At 42.6% G+C, this 26,339-nt stretch overlaps 1 long non-coding RNA gene across 2 annotated transcripts in view; it reads right to left on the reverse strand.

Moving 5' to 3' along the window:
- LOC120097515 (uncharacterized) overlaps nt 1-22,532 on the reverse strand; it is a 98,374-nt gene extending 75,842 nt beyond the window's left edge. The window contains exons 1-2 of one of the 2 annotated variants that reach the window (XR_010058470.1): nt 22,401-22,532; nt 16,894-16,991 (exon numbers count right to left, since the gene is read on the reverse strand). This is a non-coding gene — a long non-coding RNA (uncharacterized LOC120097515). The other variant, XR_010058469.1, reaches the window with a different exon arrangement.
- Nucleotides 22,533-26,339: the final 3,807 nt, after the last annotated feature.

Consider the following 26,339-nt stretch of genomic DNA (forward strand, 5'->3'; position numbering starts at 1 on the left):
CCCTGGGTCCTGCTAAGACTGAACCCCCAGTGAACTAGATTGTTGGGGGGAGGGCAGCAATGGGGGGAGGATGGGGAGGGGAACACTGATAAGCAAGGGGAGGGGGGAGGGGGATGTTTGCCCGGAAACCGGGAAAGGGAATAACACTCGAAATGTATATAAGAAATACTCAAGTTAATAATAAAAAAAAGAATATTAAAAAAAACAAAAAAAGAAAATAAATAGGCTTCAAAGGGATAAAAATAAAATAAAATAAAATAAAATAAAAAGATAAGGTCTGATTAAACAAAAAACTACCACATTGGAATTGGATAATAGAAACAATGAAAAGGAGAGAGCTCTCCCCCAAAGGCACAAAAACCTGAGGCCCACTCATTCCCACACTCAGGAATACCACAGAAACACTAAACTGGAAGCAATATTATATACACAAAGGGCATGAAGGTAAAAAGAGAAAAGAAAAGTATTCAAATGAAATAAAATAAGAATAATACAATTATTATAATAGGATGGGCCCTAAGGTGACATTCTGGGATGAGGACTCTCTGAGGATGACACTGAGTCCATCTTCTGTTTGGCAGCCGCTTACCCTTAGGAGTATTTGCTTGGAGGAAACTAAGTTTTCTTCAACTTGTGGTCATCATTTGGAGATGGCTTCTGCTTTAGGGGTGGGGCATGTGCCCACTCTATTTAGCTCTAGGACCCCATCCGGTGCAGGCTGGTGCAGACCTGTGCAGACGCTTGGCTTGCTGCTTCAGTTTCTGTGAACTCTTGTATGCATCAATCTTACTCTTTTAGAAAGCCTCATTTTCTTGGTGTCCTCCATTCCCTCTGACTCTTATACTCTTTCTGCTACTCTTCTACAGTGGATGTGTGGTGATCATAGTACTGGTGGTGGTGGCTGTGATGGTTATGATGGTGGTGGTGGTGATCATGGTGATGGTGATGGTGGTTTTGTTAATGGTGGTGGTGGTGGTTGTGATGGTGGTGGTTGTGGAGATGGTGGTGGTGGAGGTTTTGATGGCCCTGAGCCCCAAGGGAAGGAATTTAATAAAGACATCCATTTAGGACTGAGGGTTCCAAGGTCTCTAACTGCATAATATTTGGCTGTGGGTCTCTGTATTTGAAGAACTACAAAAATTAAACACTTAAGAATAAAACTGCCAATCAGTAAATGGACGAAGGACAAATAGTTAAAAAGAAAGAAAAAAAGGAAAGAAGAAAAATAATAGAAAAGAACCACCGCCCCAACATGGCCCATAAATACTTCCTTCAAAAGTATTCACACCCTTAGTTAACAGGGAAGAGCAATGGCTACCATCAGGAAACAATTGCTGGTAATGGTGTGGAAGAGGGAAACATGTATTAATTGCTGTTCAGGGTGTAGACTAGTTTTTACTTCCATTTCTATTATAGAAATCAGTATGGACATTTTACAAAAGATTAAAAGTAAAACTACTTGATGACCTGACAATCCCAGTCCTGGGCTCAGACCCAAAGGACTCTATCCTGCCACAGAGATGCGATGCTTTGCACATCCATGGTTGCTACTGCTCTGTAACAATTGCAAGGAAATTGGATCAGATGTCAAGAATGGTAATGAAAACATCACACACACACACACATACACACACACACACACACACACACTCAGACACACAGAAGAATGTTACTCAGCTCTATAGAAACATGAATTTATAAAATTTGGAGGAAGTGGCTACAACTAGAAATTATAGGCAATATAACTCTACTAAGAAATGCAAATAATGTTTTCTTTTGTATGTGGATCTTAGAGTTTAATGTTCATGTATGTGCATAGATAGGGCATGAAGCAAGGTCACCCAAACAAAAAAAATGTGTTTTTGAGAAAGGTAATGAGGTCAAGGGATGCACATGATGTTAAAAAGAGAAACTGAGGAGAGAAGACACCAGAGGGCCAAAGGGAGGTGGGAGGTCAGCGAAACAAGTTTGAAAATGCCATAATTAAATGCTGTTTAAAGTATCCTTTACGTTAAATAGATGAGGTAGAAGTGTGTCCTACAGGACACAGTGTCTGACCCAGTTCCTACACAGTTTAGGACAGTGCAGGGTTGCGGAGTTTTATCCTTCAAGAATCTGATTTAGCCCGTATTCAGTCGGGTCTAGGAGGGCACTGAAAAAATACCATATTGATCATTTCATACATGCTTGTAATGTATCTTGAGCCTATCCACCCTTAATTCTCCCCTTCCCACCCCCTCTGTCCGCTAACATATTCCCCTTTATGGCCCTTCATTTCTTTTATAACCCACTGAGACCACTCTGTACTATCTGCACCATCATGGGGCTGGGGCCATTTATCTAAGCATGGATGACCCACCAGCATGTACACCCCTAAGGAAAAATGACCTTTCCTCCCCTAGCTCAACAGCCAGCTTGGTGTTTGGGTTCACGAGTCCCTACCTCATCTGTGCTAGAATGTCAACAGGCTTCATCTTGTACTGATCTTATTCAGGTAGACGCCATGAGTTTGTGAATATGCAATGGCATGTGAAATCACAATGGCCATGCAGTACAAGTCCCAAGCTCCCTGCTGTGTGGCTGAGTTCAAATCCAGTCTGAAGCATTTGGTTATTCCCAACACAGTGATGTCACTATCGCACGTGTAGGCACCTCTTGCTGGGCAGGTTGGTATTGTAGCATGCAGGGCCCATGTCTGGGTAGGTCCTTGAATGAGTTTTCTCCCCCGGCAGACGCATAGCCCCTTCTGGCACTGTGAAACCTAGCAAGTAGGGAGAGATTTCCTGGTCAGTTCTAGCTTGGTTCCTCTACGACCTGCAACCACAGCGTGTCACGTCCTCAGCCAGAGGTAGAAACACCTTTTAACAGATCTCCTGATGCTGCAGTCATTGATGTCTTTTGGGTCACACTCTTAAGACCTGTTTTTAGAACTGATAAATATTATAGCTAATCTTAAAGGTTTATTATTTTGCTCACCTAGGTAGTTATGAAACCGATGAGCCAGGTTAATAAAATCAAGATTATTTTACACGTGAGTTAAAGACAGCTTTCCAAAACAGTTACATATATTTTATCTCCTTTGATCTGTAAAGCTGTCCTACAGAGAAGATAGGGCAGGAGATTTTAATCTCTGTAGGATCCTTTGATCATTCATTTGTTCATTCATTCGTTCATTCACTTAACCCATTTGCGTTGAGACTTTTTGAGGTATTCAGCTTTAAGTAAGACGTGCTAAGATCGAGTGGTGAACAAAGGTTTGCGTGGGGCTTGCGGCTGAGAACAGGGCAACTCTTACCCAGTAGTAGTAATAAGAGCATTTTGTAAACAGCAGAAGGCACGGGGCGAACGTGACAGGGGAAGCACACTTTGTATTATAGGACAGGCAAACTGCTTCCCGTCAGCTGCCACAGTTACAGTCTGTAAGGAGCAAAGGCTGTGACAGTCTCTGTGTCCCCTGCTGCGCGCTGTCTCTAAAGATGCACTTTGTCAGGAAGTCACAAAGTCAGGAAAAGAACAGGGTACTGAGATCAGGAAGTGCTGCTGTCTGAGACTGAATCTAAGGAAGGCCCACACCCTGGAGGTGGGGCTCACTGTGCACCAGAGGCTCTCCACGGAGAGCCATCCTTCACTCTGGATCCTGGGGGATGCTATCAGTGAGGAGAAGGTCACCACCCAGCAGGAAGTTCCCATCCCAAAAGCCATCAAAAAGGGAGGAAGTGCAGTTTTGTGAGATTCTGCCCCGCGTGTTAACCATTTGTTCTGACACAGTGGTACTTACCATTCCTTTCTTGTATCTAAGTGAAGTTGAATTCACGGAGGTTAGATAACACAGCGGAGATCACACATCTTAGCAGAACTGGGTGAAAATCCGTCTTTGCCTGATAGCAATGTCAGTGTGACCTATAGCTCACAGCCAAGAAGATCCGGAATGCTCAGGAGATGACCTTTACTCTCAGAAGACTATGGTTTAGGAGTAAATCTGTATTTCTGGTATAAGCATTAGGTAGAGACAATTCTGGGTATTTACGGGAGGAATTATCAAGGGCAAGTGAAGACAGTCATGGATGTGCAAAATGTAGATGCTGGAGCCCTGGCCTGAAGGATCAGCTCAGCAGACATGGTGTGGCCTGACATGAACCTGACATGAACTAACTCTCTCTCTCTCTCTCTCTCTCTCTCTCTCTCTCTCTCTCTCTCTCTCTCTCTCTCTCTTTCACACACACACACACACACACACACACACACACACACACACACAAACACACACACACACACTTTCATGCATGCACAGACCCAACAACACAATCCACACTCATGCACACACCGCAGACACACACACTTTCAAACAAACACACACGCTCACATACTCAGAGACACGCGTGTGCACACACGCCTTCTTAACTATCCTGAAGTCCACGCAGGTCCTGTTCTATCAGTTTGGTTATTTTCAAGTTGGCGGAAAGTAGGTCAGCAGGGCTGGAAGAAATACAGAAATAGACAAGGACAGATTGTAACATTTTCATGGGTAATCTTATTATACAACTCATTTGCTCAAACATTCCATGCTTATCAAACCCAGAGGTGGCATTTGTAAGAATCTTGATGTTAGGAAAGAAAGACTGTCCCACATCTCTGTCCTCTCGTCATCCAAGCCGATCTGTCTGTATATATTGGTTCTTTGAAAGAATGTTTTCCCTGACACTTTATAGTTAAGGATCAAGTACTGTGATTACCACACTGTGGACCACGGTGCTCACCCAGCCACCACCAGTACCTCAGTGAAGCCTCATGTCAAAAGGTCAAAAACCAAGAACGGATGGTAAGAAAAGCAAACTGCCTGAGAACAGAAAAAGTTCTAACAAATAAAAAAAATAAAAACTGATGAAAAAACTGGAGGAGATAGAGCAGGGGTCCCCAATCTTCCTTATACTGTGACCCTTTAACACAGTTCCTTATGTTGTGGGGAATGCCAACCACAAAATTATTTCATTGCTACTTCGTAACTATAATTTTGCTATTGTTAGGAATTGTGATTTAAATATCTAGTGTTTTCCAGATGATCTTAGGGAACCCCCTGTGAAAGGGCTGTTTGATCCCAAAAAAGGGGTTGTGACCCACAGGTTGAGAACCATTAGAGCAAACATTAAGAATATTTCTTAGGAGTCAGAGGGTCAGGAAATAGAACAAAAATATGTAGGGTAGGGTTGGGGAAATATGAATAGTCACTGGAGGATCCCAGATGCCATGGAAACCAGAGGTTCCCAGAACTCAAAGGGGGAGGGTTTTAACAGAGAAGGGGGGATAGAACCTTAGAGACCACCTCCAGTAGACAGGCACGGCCCCCCGTAGTGGAATGGGGCCACCCACCCATCTCAAAGTTCTTAACCCAGAAATGTTCCTGTCCAAAGGAAGAACGAGGACAGAATATGGAGCAGAGACTGAAGGACGGGCCATGCAGAGTCTGCCCCACCTGGGGACCCATCCTGTCTGCAGACACCAAACGCAACACTGTTGCTGCTGCAAAGAGACACTTGCTGACAGGAACCTGATGTGGCTGCTTCTTGGGCAGTTCAGCCAGCAACTGACCAATACAGATGTGGTTGCTTGGAGCCAACCATCAGACTGAGATCAGGGAACCTGGTGGGGAAGCTGGCAGAAGGACCGGAGGAGCTGAGGGGAATTGCAGCCCTATTGGAAGAACAACATTAGCTTAACAGAGAGCTGATGGCCTTGTCTGACATCAGTGGAAGGGGAGGCCCTTGCTCCTACCTAAGGAGGTTTGATGCCCCAGTGTAGGGGGATGCTGGAGGGCTGGGGCAGGAGAGGGTGGGTGGGGGAGCACCCTCATAGAGGCAAAGGGGAGGAAGGAGAGGAAGGTTATGGGTTGCAGGGGAGGCATGTGGAGGGTAACCAGGAAGTGCAATATCGTTTGAGATGTAAACAAATGTAATGATTAATAAAAAAACAAACAAACAAAAAAGGGAGAATACTTTTTAGAAAACAGAGCAGAGAGGTGTTTATAATAATAGGTAGAAAGGGCTGGGGATGTGGCTCAGTAGCAATGTTCCTACCAGGTATGGACAGGGCCTCAAGTTCTATCTCAAGTACAGATAACAAAAGGTAACAGAGAAGAAAATATTAGGGGAGAGGCAGGCGAAGGTAGGACAAGGAGCTGAGTCACAGTCGGCAGACTCAGTCAGCCCTGGTATCCTGCGTACCGTGAAGACCAGGGATCCGTAGCAAATTCCACACAGCTACCAGAAAGGAGTTTGGAGGTTCTAACCATGAAGGGATGATGTTCGAGCAGACGGGATCTATTTGCTCCCATCTAAAACCGCATAGTATGCACATGCACTGAAAGATTACACGGCACCCTGACAATAAGTTCTGGTTTTATGTTTTGATGTATTAGTTAATTTTTTTTAAGACATAGAAAACTAATGCAGAATGCCCATTATATAACTCAGTGAGGAAACGCAGACAGTGGGCAGAAGGGAATTTCTTATTAAAGGGATAACTCAAGGCAATTTTCCAGAACCAAAGGAGGTTTGTTTTTAAATGTAAATGATCTATCAACTATCAAGCAAAATGAATGAATAAAATGCAAAAAGCTCTTATGCTATGATGAATAGTTATTAAGGGTACAGCTCCTTGAAGATCTCAGAGAGATGCTACGTTAAATTTTTTTGTAGGTTTTTACGTTAAAAACAATGGTTAACTTCTGCAAAACTAGCAAATGCTATGAAACCTTCAGGTGTACTAACATTTAATCCAGCCAGGTATAAGGAGAGAAGAAAGTAAGCTCACACAGGCGTGAAAACCTGTTTTCTATAGACACTTGTGGTTGAACTTCCTGGGAAGCATTCTCCTGCAGGACCAGGTATTACAAAGAAGGAGAAAGGCACAAGGTGCATGGAACAGGAAGTCCCCATATGGGGCCGCCTGACCCAGTATTGACCTCTGCAGACAACACAGAAAAATAGAACGGCATTTTTGTAAAGGGATGTTAGGTCAGAAGAAGACCCTTTGAAGTATGTTCTGTCTTTTGGAATGGTAAAGTATTTCAAAAAGGGAAGAGAATACAGAATGCGCTAATCTTAGGACTTTATGAAATGAAAAGGTTTCTGTTGGGGGAGGGGCGAGGAGCAAACGTCATTATCGGTTAATGTAGACAATGTATCAGATGCTAGTTAATGTAGACAATGATAAACAGAAGCTTCTCATACCTCAGTACTCATCACCTACCCAGGCACAGAGTGAAGCAACCTGGGTAGAGCCCATGTGTTTTCTATACATGCCCACCTATAATTACGTTAAATTGGTAAATTTCAGGTTTATACACAGTAAATAAAACATGCCACATTCTATAGTGACGATCATTAAACCTTGTGGACATTGTTAGGTAAGGCAAGGGCTATTTCTGTTTATAAATACTGAGGTTCTGTGACAGTCAGTCTGCCAACCGAGAAGGCTTTCTAATGACCATGGGAAAATAGCCTATACAGTGTGGATCTGCCAAGACATGGCATCCATCAAGGTCCAGGAAAGATTTGATGGGACTGTCTGGGAAGAGGAGGCCATCTACATTTTATTTCTAGAGCTTCCAATTCATTATTTTCAGGTCTGTTGGTCGTAGGTCACTGAAACTGTAAAAACAAAGGGGCGGACAGCCATTATGTTTAGTTAGGCCGTCCGTGTACCAGAGAATCTCCTAGCTGATTTACATGTTCTTACTCATTTAACTTCCACAGCTACTCTCTGAGGAGGTCTTGTGCTCATACCACAGGCTGGGAACTTAGACACACAAAGCTGAGGAGCCATGCCCACTCCCCTCCCTGGCCCCCGAGATTTTACCCTGAGTTTAACCTTTTCCTGCATTGCCCCTCAGGCTGGCCAGCATGAGCGATCTGATGGAGCATCTCCATGAATAGAAAGGAGGGAATTAATGTTTCCTTATGTGTTTTCCTTGGAGTTATGGAAGCAGATACACAGGTAAAGTGACTCAGATAAAGGTGATAGTGCTCTCTGTTTAGGGAGCATGAGCAGGAAGTTATGGGCCTCTTTCTCCTTTTAAAGTTATATGCCCAAAGTGGAGAACAGCAGAGAAATACAACAAACTATATAATATATAATATGATATATAATATATAATATAATACACAAAAGATAATATATAATATAACTATTATATAGTTAGTTATAGTAGACATAGTCATTAGCCATCTGATTCCCTTAAAAAGTTAACTTGTAGACTATTTCCTCTAATGGCCTAGTTGCTTAATTTTCTTTGGTTTAAAAAAATGCTAATGCTCTTGGAATTGTTTTAGAAAGTATTTATTGTATTCATTGTTGTTCTTCCTATGGGGTTGCAAACCCCTTCAGCTCCTTCAGTCCTTTCTCTAACTCCTCCATTGGGGTCCCTGTGCTCAGTCTAATGGTTAGCTGCGAGCATCCTCATCTGTGTTTGTCATGGTCTGGCAGAGCCTCTCAGGAGACAGCTATGTCAGGCTCCTGTCAGCATGTACCTCTTGGCATCCCAAATAGTGACTGGGTTTGGTGGCTGTATGTATATGGGCTGGATCCCCAGGTGGGGCAGGCTCTGAATGGCCTTTCCTTCAGTCTCTGCTCCTAACTTTATCTCCGTATTTCCTCCTACAAATATTTCTGTTCCCCCTTCTAAGAAGGACTTAAGCATCCGCACTTTGTCGTCCTTATTCGTGAGCTTCATGTGGTCTGTGGATGGTATCTTGGTTTTTTTGCGATTGGGTTACCTTACTCAAGATGATATTTTCTAGTTCCATCCATTTGCCTATGAATTTCATGAAGTCGTTTTTTAATAGCTGAGTAGTACTCCATTGTGTAAATGTACCACATTTTCTGTATCCATTCCTCTGTTGAGGGACATCTGGGTTCTTTCCAGCTTCTGGCTATTATAAATAAGGCTGTTATGAACACAGTGGAGCATGTGTCTTTGTTGTATGTTGGAGAATCTTTTGGGTATATGCCCAGGAGTCATATAGCAGGGTCCTCAGGTAGTACTATGTCTAATTTTCTGTGGAACCTCCAGACTGATCTCCAGAGTGGTTGTACTAGCTTGCAGTCACACCAACAATGGAGGAGTCTTTTTCTTGTCTCTGCATCATTGCCAAAGGCAGGAATTAAGGCAAGATAAGGCTTGGCTTAGTTTTAAGTGGTAATTTTTTGTCTCTGGAGCTGAAAGCCTCAACTAACATTAGAGCAAATCAAGTGTTCTGTGAAGTTAATCACTAGAGAACTATTTTGGGTAAAGAAATCCCACTGAGAGGATTTTTCATATTCAAAACATAAAAGATAGAGTTAATAATCCTGATAACTTTGAAAAAAAATAGACAAGATTTGTGACCAAAGTATATTTAAAAAATATTAACAAGAAAAGAGTTTCTCTCATGTTTTTACAGCTGATTTATTTGAGCCGTTTATATAAACATTCAAGCCTGTTTCTAAATATGTAAATGAAACAACCAAGTAGAAAAACACATGCTTTGGTGGCACGGGCTTCGCTGAACAAATTGTGAGGGAGGAACTCCGAGGAACAGTAATGACTCATAGGCAGATAACTCACAACTATTTAAACATCTGGGAGAGACTAGACTGAAACCATGGAAGAATATTGGTCTTAAGACACCAATTTTCTTTAAGCTCAAGGAAAAAACAATGTAGCCAATAATAAACTTTTAAAGACAAACCCAGGAGCATTCACATTTTTTTTCAAACTAAAGAAAATTAAGCAACAGCTTGTAGAGACTAGGCCTTTAGAGGAAATAATCTACAAGTTAACTTCTTAAGGAAATCAGGTGGCTAATGAGAGGTTCCCATATGCTCAAAGTCACACAGTTAATGAGTGGCCAAGGCAGACTCATAGGCCAGGCTTTCTTACTTTGATCACGGAGCAAACTCATGGTCCAGGGCACATCCCGCAAAGTATTGATGGAGACAGTGAGAAGCTCATTGACCTGGCTGGGTGACTGAGTGTTGAGTGAGACCTTATGGGTGTTGAGAAGCACAGTGCCTCTCAACTTCCCAGTGCTGCGACCTTTTAATACAGGTCCTCATATGTGGTGATCCCCAACCATAAAATTATCTTGTTGCTACTTCATAAATTCTGTAATTTTGTTACTGTTATGAATCATAATGTAAATGCTCTTGGAGATAAAGATTTGCCAAAGGAGTCGCAAGTCACGGTTGAGAGCCCCTGATGTAGTTGTTGAAGAATATTTCCAAGAAGCATTTGATATAAGCAATTCTGGAAATCTGTGTGAACAGTCACTAAAAGACCAGGATTGGAAAGCTCTAATAATTTGTGGAGGTTTATTTCTTTATTATAGATAAACAAGTGGTTCTTTTTTAATACCAAACTTTACAATAGTAATATTTATTTTTCTTAAAGAAGGATTATAAATCTGGATATGCGTGAGGCCTCACACAGCCTAGGATGTCAGACCCTCTTGGATAAGATCTCATTAAATATTCCTATGATTTGGGTTGAACAATTGTTAGGACGGAAAACTTCAGGAAGAGCGGTGACCCGCAGAGGACATTCAAGACTAAATTGCCAAATGTCTAATAATTAGCAAGTAACATACCTATCTGAAAATTAAAAGTAAAAATGGCTATATTCTTACAAAGAAGCCACTCAGATACCCCTGATTGGAGGCTGCCCCCACCCCAAACACACACTCTGATAATTTACATCAGTGATCCTTAGCCGAGGCCCATTAGAACATCGTTGGTGGCAACAATTGTTCTATGTAGGAGGCTAAATGAATCAGCTTCGAGGAAGTATGAGAGACCTCTCTTTTATGTTTTGTAAAAAGTCAAAAAATATTAGTATTTTAGAGTTTTTGGTCATAGACACTCAACTGTGACATTGTTGTATGAAAGCAAGTATAGCTAATATCTACAAGAATGTGAGAGAGAGTGTTCCAATAAACCTTTATTGACAAAGACGGGTTTAGCCCAAGGCAGGGAGCTGTCAGCCCTTCATGTAGTTACTTAAAATCATGTCTGCCAATCTCAGCCCTATGGACAGTTTAGCCAAATACTATTTGGTGGGCATAGCAGTCTTGAGTACGTGGTTGTCACTACCCCACCTACCGTCTACTAATGCCTGTAGCACCTTTGTCCCTCAACTGCTGGGGGGTGTGACAACCAAAGATGTCTTACTGTGTCTCAGCCGAGGGCCATTGGCTTAAGTTAAAGGAGTGTGTGCTTGGGAGTAAAGAAGGTTCAGAGTGTGTGTACGAGTGGCATAAGCTGTTGGTTAGCCATATCAAATGTCCCTTCCCTCTGTGGTCCTAGAAAACCAGGGTTTCCCCTGGTGACTCAGAAACATGACTCAATATGCATTTGAGTATTGAAACACCACTTTTATTTACAAATACAACTTCTATAGCGACCAACTGGTCTTTGTTATGTAAACCGAGGTCCTAATGTCTGTTACTAAGACATTTGACTACTAAATGTCCTACTTTGTATAATCAGCCACCCCTAAAAATCTCTGTGTGGGGGGGTCTGGGTAGGTTTGCTGATCATTTATATTTTATTCGGTCTGTTTTTTTTTTATTCAGGGTGGCATATAACAGTCTATAGAATAATATCATATCTATGCTCATCAGTCCTCCATAGCAGTGGTTCTCCACCTTCCTAACGCTGTGACCCTTTAATACAGTGTCTCATGTTGTGGTGACCCTCAGCCATGAAATTATTTCTGTTGCTACCTCATAAGTGTAATTTTGCTACTGTTACCAATCGTAATGTAAATATGTGTTTTCCAGTGGTCTTAGTCAACCGTTGTGAAAGGGCAGTTAGTTTGACCCCCAGAGGGACCATGACTCTCATGTTGAGAAACACTGCTCTGTGGTACTCTGCTCACCGAGCTCTGAGACTGTGCCTTTAAGGATGCATGAGAACGTACAGCTACTGAGATTCGTCAGCTGTGTTGGGAGATTTCAAAACATAGCCAGGGCTAAGAGCGACTTCCAGAGCTATGCTGTGACGCCTGTTGCCATGTCATCTCAAGAGCTGGTGAGACATGACCAAACTGCCCTGGGGTGGCAGGAGAATTCAGAAGTCAAAACAAATGCCTCAGAGGATCTGGCCCATTTTGTTTGTGTCATAACAGGGAAAGGTCTTCATGTTTGTATCGCCTTGCATTTGCTAAGGTGATGTGGGAGTGAAGGGAAGAGCAGGTGCTCAGGGGTCTTTGCCATGGTGTGCGGTGGCCAGAGAAGGCAAGTTCAACGTCACTTTCACAACACTGCTAAAAATTGAGGTTAGCTTTTTGCAAGCTTGCTGTTTAGAGATGCTTCTGGAACAGAAAACCGAAAGAAGTTGACGTTCCTCTTGCTCTTAAAACTGTTCTTCCATGTTTGATTGTAGGACTTGGGGGCTCTCAATTCCCCAGATAAATAATTCTATGCTGGGGAGTACAAGCTGTCCGTGTGAATCCTGATCTTGGTAAGAAAGATGACCCGAAGCTCTGGGTCCAGAACGGCCCCAAGGTCAGGACTTGAGAAAAGAAGCTTGAGTTCTGTACTTTAGTGTCGGAGCTGGACTGTCTTCACTGTTCCCTAGAGAGAAATGCAGCCACCCGCAAAAAATTGTCAGGTCACCATGGCATTGACTTCTAAGCCAGCTCTCGTTGTAACCAAATAAATGACTGGTAAGCTATCTGGAACTGGAAGAAGAAATCAAACTCAACACAAACCCCATAAGATGCCTGTAGGCCATTCCCCAGACAATGTGGAGATCTAGAGATACTCAGCCCAGTCCAACAGGAAGATAAATAGTCTTGCACTTGTTACCACAGGGCGCTGTCAAGATGGTTAGGAATCCCTCAAGGCCTTTGTTTGTTTTTCCAGAGAATTTCATTCCCTGACATATGTAGTTACAAATTTTGCTCACATTTTGTGGCCAGAACCCTCTTGACAAACAGCCCTTCCAGGGCTGTGATTGCAGACAAGTAAAAAGGAATTCACAATCTGAGGGCTCCCTGAAGAAAGTCTACTGGCTTCGTGCCCCAAACTTAGTAACAGAGACTAGGCTATTTTTAGATGCGAAAATTTGCCTGGTTACACAATTGGCTTCTTTGCAGCCATTAATAGAATTAATAATCAGAGCTGGGGGTAAGGACCAGCAGATGTATTTCTTGCTAGGCCAAATAAAAAAAAAAGCCCTGAAGAATCTGGACGCCCAGAGTACTTTGGCCTTTAAAGGAATCTGTGCTCCTGTGGATACAGGGAGCAAAAAAATATAAGTGCTTGCTGCCCACGGCAGCTCTCCTTTGAAGATGTGCCCAGAAAGGTGGATGTACAAGTCACTTCCTACCAACTCTTTACAAACTAAGTGCACAGAAAACCTGGAACAAAAGTATTTTGCATACTCAAATTTATCCATGTCAGAAATCACACAGACTATACCTAATTGCATGCATTCATGCACATGTAAATCCCCACCCCCCAACACATATCCTCTCATGTGTGTATGTGAGCATATCCCTTTTTGTTTGTCAGGAGAAATTACCATCCAATAAAACATGTTCTTTTCATTTTGTTTTGGCAACCGTAGAAATTGCATTTAGGTTACTGCCTCACCTTAATATCAATAACTTTAGTAACTTAGACTATAGGCTTCCTGTAAGAAGAGAGAGAGGGGGAGAGGGAGAGGGAGAGGGAGAGGGAGTGGGAGAGAGAGAGAAAGAGAGAGAGAGAGAGACAGAGACAGAGACAGAGACAGAGACAGAGACAGACAGAGACAGAGAGAACCTGAGTCAGATTCAAGTGTACAACTTCTATTTCTGACTTCACTAGAATTTCTCAGCTTCCCTGTAAGCAAAAGGATGTTACCGGAGTCATTTTGTCCTAAACACGACACCAAAATACCAACCAGGAAAGAGTTTTTAGTGCTACACTCAAACTCATCATGTTAAGCATTGTCCTATGTGAAGAGGAGGGTATTCACAGAAAATCCAGAGTCAGAAATGGTGGGAGGAGGGAGCTTGCTTTCCTGGGCTCAGTTCTCTAGTCTTTTCTTGAAACCAGTGGTTCTCAACCTCCCTAGTGCTGCAACCCTTTAATACTATGTCATGGTGACCCCCAATCATAAAAAATTATTTTGTGGCTACTTCATAACTAATTTTGGGATTATTATGAATCATAATGTGAAATCTGACTCCAGCAGTCTCGACCCACAGGTTTAGAACCAACGAACGTTTCTTTCTGGTCTTTCCGGATCCATTTTCATTTCTCTTGATAGAACTTTTGTCTCCTCCGTGAGGATTTCTCTGAGAAATCCATCTCACCACTCTCTCTTTCCCACACAACACAGACTGACCGGCACTTTGTCGCTGCCCATGATGGTGGTCCGGTGACTTTGGTTGTTTATCTCACAGTTATTCCAGGCCATGATCCTCCTGCTCTCTGAGTGCTATGCTTTGGGCTGCCATTTTCAGCCCATTCACAGAACTCCTTAGAGCACACACCTGCCTCACCGGCCTCCCTCCCTTCCTTGAACTTTGATTGTCAACAATACTGAACAGCACTAGTTCCCTGAACACATTGTGACACTGTCACTCCTGTGACGTTGCCAAACATTTTCCTCTGCTCCTGGCACACTCTGTCCCTAAATCTACCCAGCAGGGTTGTGATTGTCTCTGCTGACCTGCAGACCGCCCTCTTGTAGCCTCTCTGTTCCAGACAAGCTGCTATCACTTCTCCCATACTCTTCTCTTGCAATGGTCAGGGTTTTCTGTTTATTTTCCCCCAAACCTCGAGACCATAAAACATAACTTATGCAGCCATGATACCAAGTGTTGGTACAATATTATATGTAAGAGAGGCTCAGTGATTGCTGAGAAGATAGAACAGTAGATGTGGGGTGTTAGCATTGCCTCTAGGCTCCACCCAATAGTTACCTAGCAACACCAGGCACCAGTCAGGCTCCCCTATAACTGTTCAGGTCTCCATCTCTCTCTCTGTCTCTCTGTCTCTGTCTCTCTCTCTGTCTCTCTGCCTCTCTCTGTCTCTGTCTCTCTGTCTCTGTCTCTCTGTCTCTGTCTCTCTGTCTCTGTCTCTCTCTCTGTCTCTGTCTCTGTCTCTCTGTCTCTGTCTCTCTGTCTCTGTCTCTCTGTCTCTGTCTCTCTGTCTCTGTCTCTCTGTCTCCATCTCTCTGTCTCCATCTCTCTGTCTCTGTCTCTCTGTCTCTGTTTCTCTGTCTCTGTCTCTCTGTCTCTGTCTCTGTCTCTCTCTGTCTCTGTCTCTCTGTCTCTGTCTCTGTTTCTCTGTCTCTCTATCTCTCCATTTTCTTCCTCTCTCCCCACATGTTCCCTGCCAGCCTCTTCCCTTCTTTCTCTCCTCCTGTTCTTCTTTGTCCCCTTTCTTTCTCTGCCTCTACTCCCTTTCCCTTTCTCGTCTTCCCCATGTTCCAAATTAACTTCATTCTATACTAGACCTGTCCTATGGTTGATACGGGGTGGGGGGAGATACCCTAGCCAAGCCCGCAGAGGCATCCCCTCCTCCACATCACGCTGGTGTTTAATAAAACATACCGTGGGGAGGGACACATCCACTCCTGTGAGTTGGGCTCTGCTCCATACTCCTTACACAAAGCTTGCTATGCCACCATACTTTCCACACGCTTGGTCCCCATCTGAACACAGACAGTGCTTGGACTTCACCTCCCCATCCCCTCCCCCCATCAGTTATCTCTTTCTTGCTCCTAAAACACAGAAGCACTTACTGTACTTGTTCCTTCCTTTCAGAAGGTCGTCGCCATGGCTCCATCCTGGCAAACCCACCACAGTCTTGCGGCTGCTGACAGGGCCACTTTCCCCACCAAAGGGTGCTGTGCCATGAAAGACGGAGGAGGCGGCCAGCCCTTGAGAACAATGGAGAATGGGGTGGGGAGACTGTAGGGGAGAGGAGAATATCCGGCCCAGATGGGGCAGAGTGAGCACCACATCCACATGTTCAAGGACACATGGGGGCACTGTCTAGCTCAGCACTACCAAGGCAGTGCAGGCTACCCCATAATTATCACGGTGATCTGAGAACCCTCTAAACAGTATCTTTACGCTAGTGAAGCTTTATTTATTTCCTCTGAATCCTGGCTCTTCAAAACACAACCACCTAAGTAAATAAATAAACGCTAGCCACCATAACTGTAGCCCCATCATCCTATCAAACAAAACAGAACACAAAGGCTATAAATAAATGCCAGCCTCCTTTGGGTCACTTAAGCCCACTCACTAATCAAAAGCTTAAGTAATGTCCTCACATATTTATAGAGCTGAGCTGGCCATTGCCACTGAGTCACCTTGGAACCAGATGCGTAATAGAGTTGAGCAGAAATTGATAATAGTATTTAGGCCACGAAATGCAGGCATCTACAGACACACCGCCTGGCTAAAGCATACGTCTTCAACACAGCCGACCACTTATTGATCTCTTTTCAATAGGTGATTGTCAATTATATGTAGCTGATGGCTCCATTCCAATTACATATCAAAGACTTAATGAACCACCATAATTCATAAATCTACTAGACCGTTGGGTACATAAAGGTTCTTAGAAAACACATACTCCAACCTATAATTCTACAAACTGAGACCTAAAAGGGCTGGTTTGTTATCCTCAGTCACTCAAAGTGTAGCTAGAATTAATCCAGGTCTTCTTAAGGAGACTTATGTCAGTATATTTTCCTTAATTCATAATGCATACACCAAGGCCTGTGGAATGCTAGGAAGAGTGCAGCCTGTACATACCATGTACAAATAGAACTATCGACTGCAAGATGAACTGAAACAATGACCACAAATGCAGTTCAGTTAATTAATTGCCCAACAAAGACAGAGCAAACCTTTGGAAGGGTGTTCCAGCCAGCTCCAATCCCACGTCTCCTGGCACTCCTGTCTTCTACTCGATCCATTTGCCATGCACGTTTCTTTCAATTATTGCCTGAAAAGGCAAAAGGTGAAAACTTTTATTAGTGATGCCCCAGTAGGTTATAGGGAATGGTCTGGCCTTTGGCAATGGGATGGATAGGGCGCCCTCTTGTGTTGCCTCAGTGGAATGGATTCTTCGGCCTTCAAATCCCTCTTGCTTTAGCAAGGGGTTTGTTTGAAAGACCAATATCCACCCCACCCGCTCACTCATGGCTCTGCAAGCTTCCTGTATGTACTAAGGACAGGCTAAAGCCGAGTATGAATATCTACTCTGCATATTTTATTCCAGATTTTGGCATTTTCATTATCATACACAGAAACCGAATTTAAGAATAAACACAGAAGAAACGGACTCAGGCAGGTGAAGGGGATTGCAGCCAAGTCTGATGACCTGAGTTTGACTCCCCAATAAACCATATGATGAAATGAGAGAACAAACTCTCACAAGTTGCCTTCGGACCTCCACACACTGAAGTGTGTGTGTGTGTGTGTGTGTGTGTGTGTGTGTGTGTGTGTGTGTTCCTCTAACTGGGTAGGAGAGAGAGGGGGAATATGGAGAGAGAGGGAAGGAAGGGGCATACATAACAGGATATTTGAACAAGTTACAGGAAACACTGTTTTAACTTACACACCACACACACACACACACACACACACACACGCACGCACGCACTCACGCAGAGTCAGTGTGCTAATTTTCCCCTAGAGCCATAGAATAACAAAATTTCCAAGGCCAGGTATGGGAAGTCTTTCTTTAAGTTGTTGCTCAGGGTCCCGATATCGCTGTGTTAAAAACATTTTGACCAAAAGCAACTTGGGGAGGAACGGTTTTATCATCTTACACTTCCGGGTCACAGTCCATCCCTGAGGGAAGTCAGAGCAGGAACTCAAGCAGAAACCTGGAAGCAGGGACTGGAGCAGAGACCATGGAGGATGCTGCTTACTGATCTGCTCCCACCAGCTTGCTCTGTATGGTTTCTTATAGAATCCAGGACCATCTGCTCAGGGGGGGCACCTCTCACAGTGAACTGAGCCCCCCTTCATCAATCTAGGAAATGCCCCACAGACAGACATGCTGCCCCAGGCTAATCCGATGGAGGCAATTCCTCAAATGAGTCTCCCACTTCACAGATGACTCTGTAACTTGCGTCAAGTCAGGGGTGGGGATGTGAAGGGAGGGTTTAACAACACAAGAAGTAGAGTCCAAGAAATGTCTAAATTGACCACAGTGTTTGATTGCCTCCAAAAAAAAAAAAAAAAAAGAATGAAAGTAAGACTTTATTGCAGAAGACACCACAAAAATTTGGACACAGTACTTGATAGAATTAAGCTGGGTCTTATCTGAATTCTTCCTCCCTGAGGACCAGCTCTTATCGGGTCTCAAATTGCTGTGCAAGCTGCCAAGGGAGAAAAGCAGTTAATGGCTGTGCTCTGCTGCAAAGCTTATGAACCACGACAATGGCGGGCACAGCAAGCTATCCCCAAGGGTGAGATAGTGGCACTTACATCCTGGGGACAACCAACAGCTGTTTAATTGGACAAAAGGGCAACTCGGTTGGAGGGAATTCCTCCCCAGTGCTGTTAAACCTGCCTAACTACTTGTGTTTGGGGAAGCCTGCACCCTAGAGGACCTTAGGGTAGCAGGCTGCTACACTAACATTTTCCTAGAGCAGTGTAAGTCCTCACTGCATTCTAAATAACTTTCCTTATACTCACAGATATGTTTATTTTTAGTAGAGACTGTTACAGAAATACACAACTGGCTGAAAGTTTGAGAACTTTCTATGGGGTGCCCAGCCCCCCTAGGACACAATTACAACACAGCTCTCGTGCACCAATGGCTAAGAGAACCTGAGAAGAGTGGGAATGGAGACACCGTAAGAGACAGAGGACCCGGGTGTCTACCGTGCAATGGTGACTTCTGTGTGTGACAGAGAAGCTGCACCCATAAAATCTCAATAGTACTGGTTAAACAGGATCTGGAAAATGTCAAATGAATCCACATACCGACATGGACGGGGACTGTCACAAGGCTCCACTCCCTGCTTTCAATCTTAGTTACTGTCTATAGTCCTCTGACCACAGAGAATCAGGCAACAGATGCAGTAAGCGGCATATATAGTATAATATATATTCTATTATATAATATTATTATATAACATATTATACATTGATATATACCATATATAATATACATTATGTACAATACATTATAGTATATATAAATATATAGTATAATATAAATATATTTTATATATAGTATATATAAAAATAGCATATGCCATATATCATATATTAGACTACTGATATATCATATATAATATGTATATTATACATATGTGTATAATATATAATATAAATATATAATATTATATATAAAATACAAGATGTAATATATCAACATATACTATATACCACATATGAATATATTATTTACCCTATATTATAATACACTATATCTGTTTTATACATGTAGTAAGTGGGTCTCAGAGTTATGACTGTCCATACAAATGCATACATACCTAGAGGAATTTGCCATATAAAAACATTGAAACTTTATAAATATAACTTTCTTTACTTTAATGTATGTGTATATATGACATAATTGCACTCTCACTGATTATAAGAATAAACTAGGCATAATATTCCTCAGCATGACTTTGAACAGAACCATGGGATAGTAAGATACAGCACAGACTGCCACGAAGTTAGCGCCATTCCATGGATTCATGTATTTTCTCAAGAGTTTCCCTCATTAGATGACGTCCAGTCACTCCTGTCTGAGTAAGGTGTGCACTTTCCAGTCACCAGGAGGACTCACTCTCCCATTCGCATAATCCTCAGTGACTACCTGAAATTTTCTTCTCTCTGTAGTGCGTGTGTGTGTGTGTGTGTGTGTGTGTCTGTGCGTGTGTGTATATGTGTGTGTATGTATGTGTGTGCATGTGTGTGTATGTGTGTGTATGTGCGTGTGTGTGTGCATGTGTGTGTGTATGTGCGTGTGTGTATATGTGTGTGTATGTATGTGTGTGCATGTGTGTGTGCATGTGTGTGTGCACGTGTGTGCATGCATGCGTGCACGTGTGTGCATGCATGCGTGTGTGTGTGTGTGTGTGTGTGTGTGTGTGTTTGGTGTATTGAACAGTATATGCTGTGTGTGATGAACACATACATATTAATGTGTAGGTAAGCATACAAAAAGTGATGCAAAGGACTTTGGGGCTCTTTTTTATTGTTCTCCGCCTTTTTGTTTGAGAACAGAACACTTATGTCCTTGGCTAGGTTGTCTGGCTAAAGAGCTCTCAGAACCTGCCTCTGCCCCCAGGTCCTGGGGTTGGAGGCACACGCAGCCACGACCAACTTTTTACACAAATGCTGGGATATTGAATTCAGATCCTCTTTTTCAGAGAACTGAGGCATTTCCCCAACTCTTAACCTGCTGGTTTTTGTTCATTTGTTTGTTGCTTTTGTTCTTTTGAGACCAGGTTTCTCTGTTCAGCCCTGGCTGTCCCGGAACTCACTCTGTGACCAGGTTGGCCTCAAACTCAGAGATGACCCACCTCTGCTGGGATTAAAGGTGTGTACCACCACTGTCAGGTACAGAGTCCTATTTTTATGTTACTAGTTTATTAATAAATATTTTTATACAGCAGCAATTTTTTCCTACGCAAACAAGAATGCTCACAGAATTCATTTGCAGGTAATTACTTTATAAGAATAAAGAACTGCCAATGTGTTTACATGGTTCATTTGACGGCAGCTCCAGATGAAGAGCTGGACCCTCCCTTTGTCCTTGTGCCCTCCTCAATTTCACAAAGCTCTTGGCCCAACCGGACAGGCCTGGGAATTTGAGGATGATGCTTCATTATCATATTGAAACTGCAAAAGACACACTGGAGCCTCAAAGCCCAGAGAGCTCTCCATGGGGCAACACTGAGTTCTTCTAGCTGCGTTGGCCCTGGGCTATTTATTGATGTAATGACAGGCATGCATTTGTGCCCAAAGCAGGAATAACAGATTAGCTTCCTGTAGCCAGCATGAGCCTATGTGATCTGGGGAAGGGGGGGATTAACGAGAGGCAAATGTACAACTTTGTTAATATAATAAGCACCTTAAACATATTTTTGTGTCTTTATGTTCAGAGAACATCTGAACCCAGATTCAACGAATGTTGGTTGCTTTTATTTCCTGCAGGGAGGGAAGTTTTCTTCCTTCCTTCCTTCCTTCCTTCCTTCCTTCCTTCCTTCCTTCCTTTCTCTCTCTCTCTCTCTCTCTCTCTCTCTCTCTCTCTCTCTCTTCCTTTCTTTCTCCTTATAATATACTGTAAAATGTAAAATAAAATAATGTAAACTCAGTTATTACTTTCTGAGGTTTCTTTTTTTAAAAATCTCAGTAGTTGTCACCTTTCCCCCTTATCAACCACCTTTTATTTTATTATCTAATTAGCCAGTGCTGAGGACAGACAGCAGGTCTCACGCAAGTTAAACATGTGCCCCATCACTGAGTTACACACCAGGCCCCAGGGGGTCCAGTTTCAGAGCCGTGGGATTGGTAATGGGACTTAAAAATAGCCCGAACCTTTGCTTGATGTTCTGCAGAAACTTAAAAAGGACTTGAATACAACATCCAAGGTGACGTCATCTGTCCCCTAACGTCCCTCGGGGAAGTCATATCCTGCTGCCATCACTGTGAATTCGTTCTTCTCTCAGTAAACATTCTGGGCTTTTAATTCCGTTTCTATGCTCCATGTGGCTTTTTGTTTCCCTCCAGCACCTTGAATCCTCTTTCTACTGTGTTCCCAGCTCTTACACTGTAAAAACTCTAGCCTCCTGGCCTACGCCCTTAACTCAGTCAAACAGCACTGCTCAAGCATGTGCGAGGCCCTGAGGTTTATTCCTAGGTACCACAAAAAAAAAAAAAAAAAAAAAAAAAAAGGAGTAAGGAAATAAGCAAGCCGATGTGTGTGTAGGAAACAGGAGAGAGCTTCTGAACGTGGGAGCTGACATCAAAAACATCAAACTCTGTCCTGGGAAGACTCTGTTGACGTCTTCACAGCTAAGCCTGTACTAATGTGCCGAATAATTCTTTTTTTTTTTTTTTTCGGAGCTGGGGACCGAACCCAGGGCCTTGAGCTTGCGAGGTAAGCGCTCTACCACTGAGCTAAATCCCCAACCCGTGCCGAATAATTCTTAAGGAGCAGCAGACAAGGTAGTAGTGGCATTACAGATACATGTGCAATAAAAACCGGATGTTAAAAGATTATATCCGGTTTTCCTTTCCCGGTCCTGCTCCTGGAATGACGACTCTGAGACTAATTAGTTATTATTAAATGCCTAGGCCATGAACTTTGGCTCACTCCCTGACTAGTTCTTAACTCGTTTAACCATTTAAACTCTTCTATGCCTACCGCTCGGTTAGTTACCTCTCCTTCTGTCCCTGCTTGCTTCTTCCTTGGAGTCTTCCTGAGTTCATCCACATCATTATGTCAGTCTCCTCGGTCTCCTCTTCCACCCATCATTTGGCGCTCTCCCGGAGTCTCTCTTTTCTCTCTTACTATTTCCCAGAATTCTCTCTTTTCCTGCCAGTGTCCCACCTCCTGTTTCCTGCCTCAGCTCATTGGTCGTCAGATATTTTTATTGACAGGTGATGTTTATAAGAAATTTTCTCTACAAAAACCAACGTAGAGGCTACCTTCAAAGAATCAAATAGTGACACAGAGGCTTAGTGATTAGGCCTTCCGTTGGGCATTCTCCCAGCTACCCTTACCTAACTAATCCTGGCACTAGGTCTCACCACATGTCCAGCCCTACCTCTCTGTTCTGCTCTGGTGCCTCTGTTCACCTCAGTGTCCCATGGCTGAATCTCCTGTCTCTGATTATTCTCCCAAAGTCCCTCTCTCTCTGCCAGAAGGTGAGCCCTCCGCTTCCCATTCAGCCGTCAGGACTTATTACAGCCAACGAGATACAATTCTAGGTTGCCTTAGGCAGGTGAGAAAGAAGGAATATTTACAAAATGGAAAACCTGGTGGTGGGCCATAGGAATGGCAACACCCTTAGTGCTTCTCAGTAGGTGCCTCCCCCCCCCCCCCCCCCCCCGTTCTGAAGTCACTGCTCTTGTATTCGGGTGACATGAGCCTTGTTTGCTCTTGAATTTTCACTGCCTCGCTCTCCCGGGAGCACATTGTGTTTTGGTTTATCTCAGAAGCATTTTGATTCAGTCAATAAAGACTGCAGCATTTCCCTGATGGAAAGGCAACAGCTGCTCCGCGGTGTGTACACCCACGGAGCAGAGGGACTTCCACAGTGCCGAGGTAACTCCGTTGTTCTAGTATAGCGTCTGCCTTTCTCAACTCTTTGAAACTGCCCTTATTACAGCACCGGAAGATCGATTTTGTTGCACACAATTATATAATGCAGGCTCATCACTTTGAAAAGTCCTGATATTTCATAAATAAGGGCTAAATAAAGCATCTAGCGATCTGCCAGCCTATTAACTTCTATATTATGCGTCAAGGTTTTTTTTGCATAGAATTTGGAGGCAAGCTTGCTACAAATCACTTGGTACAGTTTTGAAGAACCGAGAGCAGTTTATTCATCACGATTTTGGAGGCGGGGAATCTAAGCTCAAGCCACCAGCCACGATGACCACAGCCTTCCCTCACGGGGGGGGGGTCCCTTTCCGGGTATCCTCTCAAGGTGGCAAACCCTCAGAACGCTAGCTCACAAAGGGGTCACCCCATTCTTTGTACTGGTGCAATTCAGAAGGCGAAGGCATTCTTTATAACTATGATCTTTAATGTTCCCCAAACGACCGTGTGTCCAAGGGCCCTAGACGGGTATCAGTAGGAGGTACTAGAAACGCTCAGGCTTTGATCATTCTGGTCACATCACAGGTAAATGTTAGACCTCAGCACCACAGCTTCAAGTCTCGCTTCTCTGGGTTAAAGGGCAGCCCGGGGGGTTGGGGATTTAGCTCAGTGGTAGAGCGCTTGCCTAGCAAGCTCAAGGCCCTGGGTTCGGTCCCCAGCTCTGGAAAAAAGAAAAAGAAAAAGAAAAAGGAAAAAGAAAAAAATGAGCAGCCCGTCTCTTTCCCTGCCAAGTGCCTTGTGCTACATATCATGTACCACATACTCAGTTGTGATTTGCTGCCTCACTAGAGATTAAAAAATAAATAAATAAATAAATAAATAATAAATAAATACATAAAACAGAAGCAAACAACCATGGCTGAAGCCTCTGAAACTGTAGACCTTTCCTCTTTTTAAATTGATTACCCCTCTATCATTTTGTTACAGTAATGGAAAGATGATTAACACAGGAGAGATCATACAAGGAGAGCCTTTTGCCATAGCCTCATTTTAACAATGTGGAAGGGACGGAGTATAGAAGACCCGTAAGAAACATACATGAGGCAAGCGTTTGAAAGAAGAGGAACCACACAAGGAGTGTTATTTTCTTGTCCTGTACTGGTCTGTGACCACTGCATTTTAGTAGGCGAAGCTCTACTTGGCTTTTGCCACCATGGGGTGTGTGTGTGTGTGTGTGTGTGTGTGTGTGTGTGTCCTTTTAACAGTGTGGGGTCCAGCACAGCTTCTGGCTTATAACAATAGTTCCATATCTAATCAAAAGAACCAGGACATATCCCCCCAGGCACGGCTAAGGAAACTGGTAGCTTTAGAAACACTACTCAAGGCAAAAGCAAAGGACTTTGAACTGTGTCCAGTTTGTGAGTGGCCAATGGCTGGACTTGGTAACTCCCCATCACTGGTAAGGCTTTGATGGAGGTGGAGGACTGCATGGGCAGGTAGACAGGCACTTACACAAGCTTGTGGAACACTGGCAGATACAGAAAAGAAGAGCGACATGTTCAGAACGCCAGCAGGGCAGGCAATTTAACTGACCTTAACATGGGTAAGCACACACTTAAGTTTGAGACTGCCTTGGTTTACCCAGAGAGACCCTGTCTCAAGAGTCAAAACAAAATTAAACACAACCACCGCCACCCACCCACATATCCAACAATGAAGCAGTCATTATTGATACAGAGTTTCTCTGAGGTAGAGTGTGGCTTCTCTGATTCCCTCCCTCACATTACTTGAGAGCAATGGGTAGCAGTGTGGTCAGCCACTGGGTAAGAACAGGCAAAGGCCTACCTGCTTATGAGCTGTAGGCTGAGGACACAGGGCTTTCCCTGCAGTTACTCTAAAGCCAGAAATTATATATATGTAAAAAACCCATATACATTTATATATTACTATTTTATATATTATTATATAATACATACAATTATATATAATTGTATATCTTACAATATAATTTAAATTATATAATATATCAATATAAAATTATATTATTTATATACTATTAATTATATAATACATTCACATTTATTATACATATATTTTCTTACACATATTTGTATATAATTCATATATTTAATACATAATATATAATATATTAAATATAAATATATATTTATATATAAAATAAAATATAAAAATATTAAAAATATATATTATATCTTTTATAAAAATATATAAATGCATGAATATGTTATAAAAATATATATGGCATATAAATATACAATTATAAAATTATATAAGAATAATTTATATAATTACATAAATTTTATAAATTTAGAAATTTATATAATTATATAAACTTTGTTTAAGTATATAATTATATATTATATTTATTATACAATATATATTTAAATATAATTATAATTATAACATCAAATATTATATATATACCTACATGTTTAAATTAGAATACAAGATTCGAAGTAGAGAGAAGAGATTCTATAAAGGAAGTTCAGCTGCACACATTACCATGCTGAATCACTTTGCTAGCATCACAGCATGGCATGACTGTTGTAGTCTCTTTGCTGTCTGTTTTGTTTGATCATGCTTTATTTTGGTTTTCCCCAGTTCTTTAACCTGTCCTGGAATGGAAGCAAGAGCCCAGTTAGAGCAGTAAGAACCACCAGGGGGCGCTCCCACCCAACAGCAAGCCAAATGGAGCAGGGAGGCTGGGTTGTTGTGGGTTTTGCACGTTTTTTGTTCGTTCGTTTGTTTGTTTGTTTGTTTTGTTGTTGTTAAATCTTTTTGCCAGATTCCAAAATCTGGCAAAAATTGCAGGCTCTTAAGTATAGTAGTGTCTCCCTTAATATGTAGAATTTCTCCAACCACTCTCTATTTGATAAAACAGTTAGCACTTGGCAGGATGCTTAACACAACCAAACATTTCAAACTGAACACATTTAGTCTTTGTTTTCAAATTAGAACTCCCCATTTCTTCAAATAGTTATTGAAAGGTTTGGTCAGTCAAGTGATAAATGTCAAATATAATGAACCACTTTT

Source organism: Rattus norvegicus, chromosome 16 (genome assembly GCF_036323735.1).
Source record: "Rattus norvegicus strain BN/NHsdMcwi chromosome 16, GRCr8, whole genome shotgun sequence".
Classification (NCBI taxonomy): domain Eukaryota; kingdom Metazoa; phylum Chordata; class Mammalia; order Rodentia; family Muridae; genus Rattus; species Rattus norvegicus.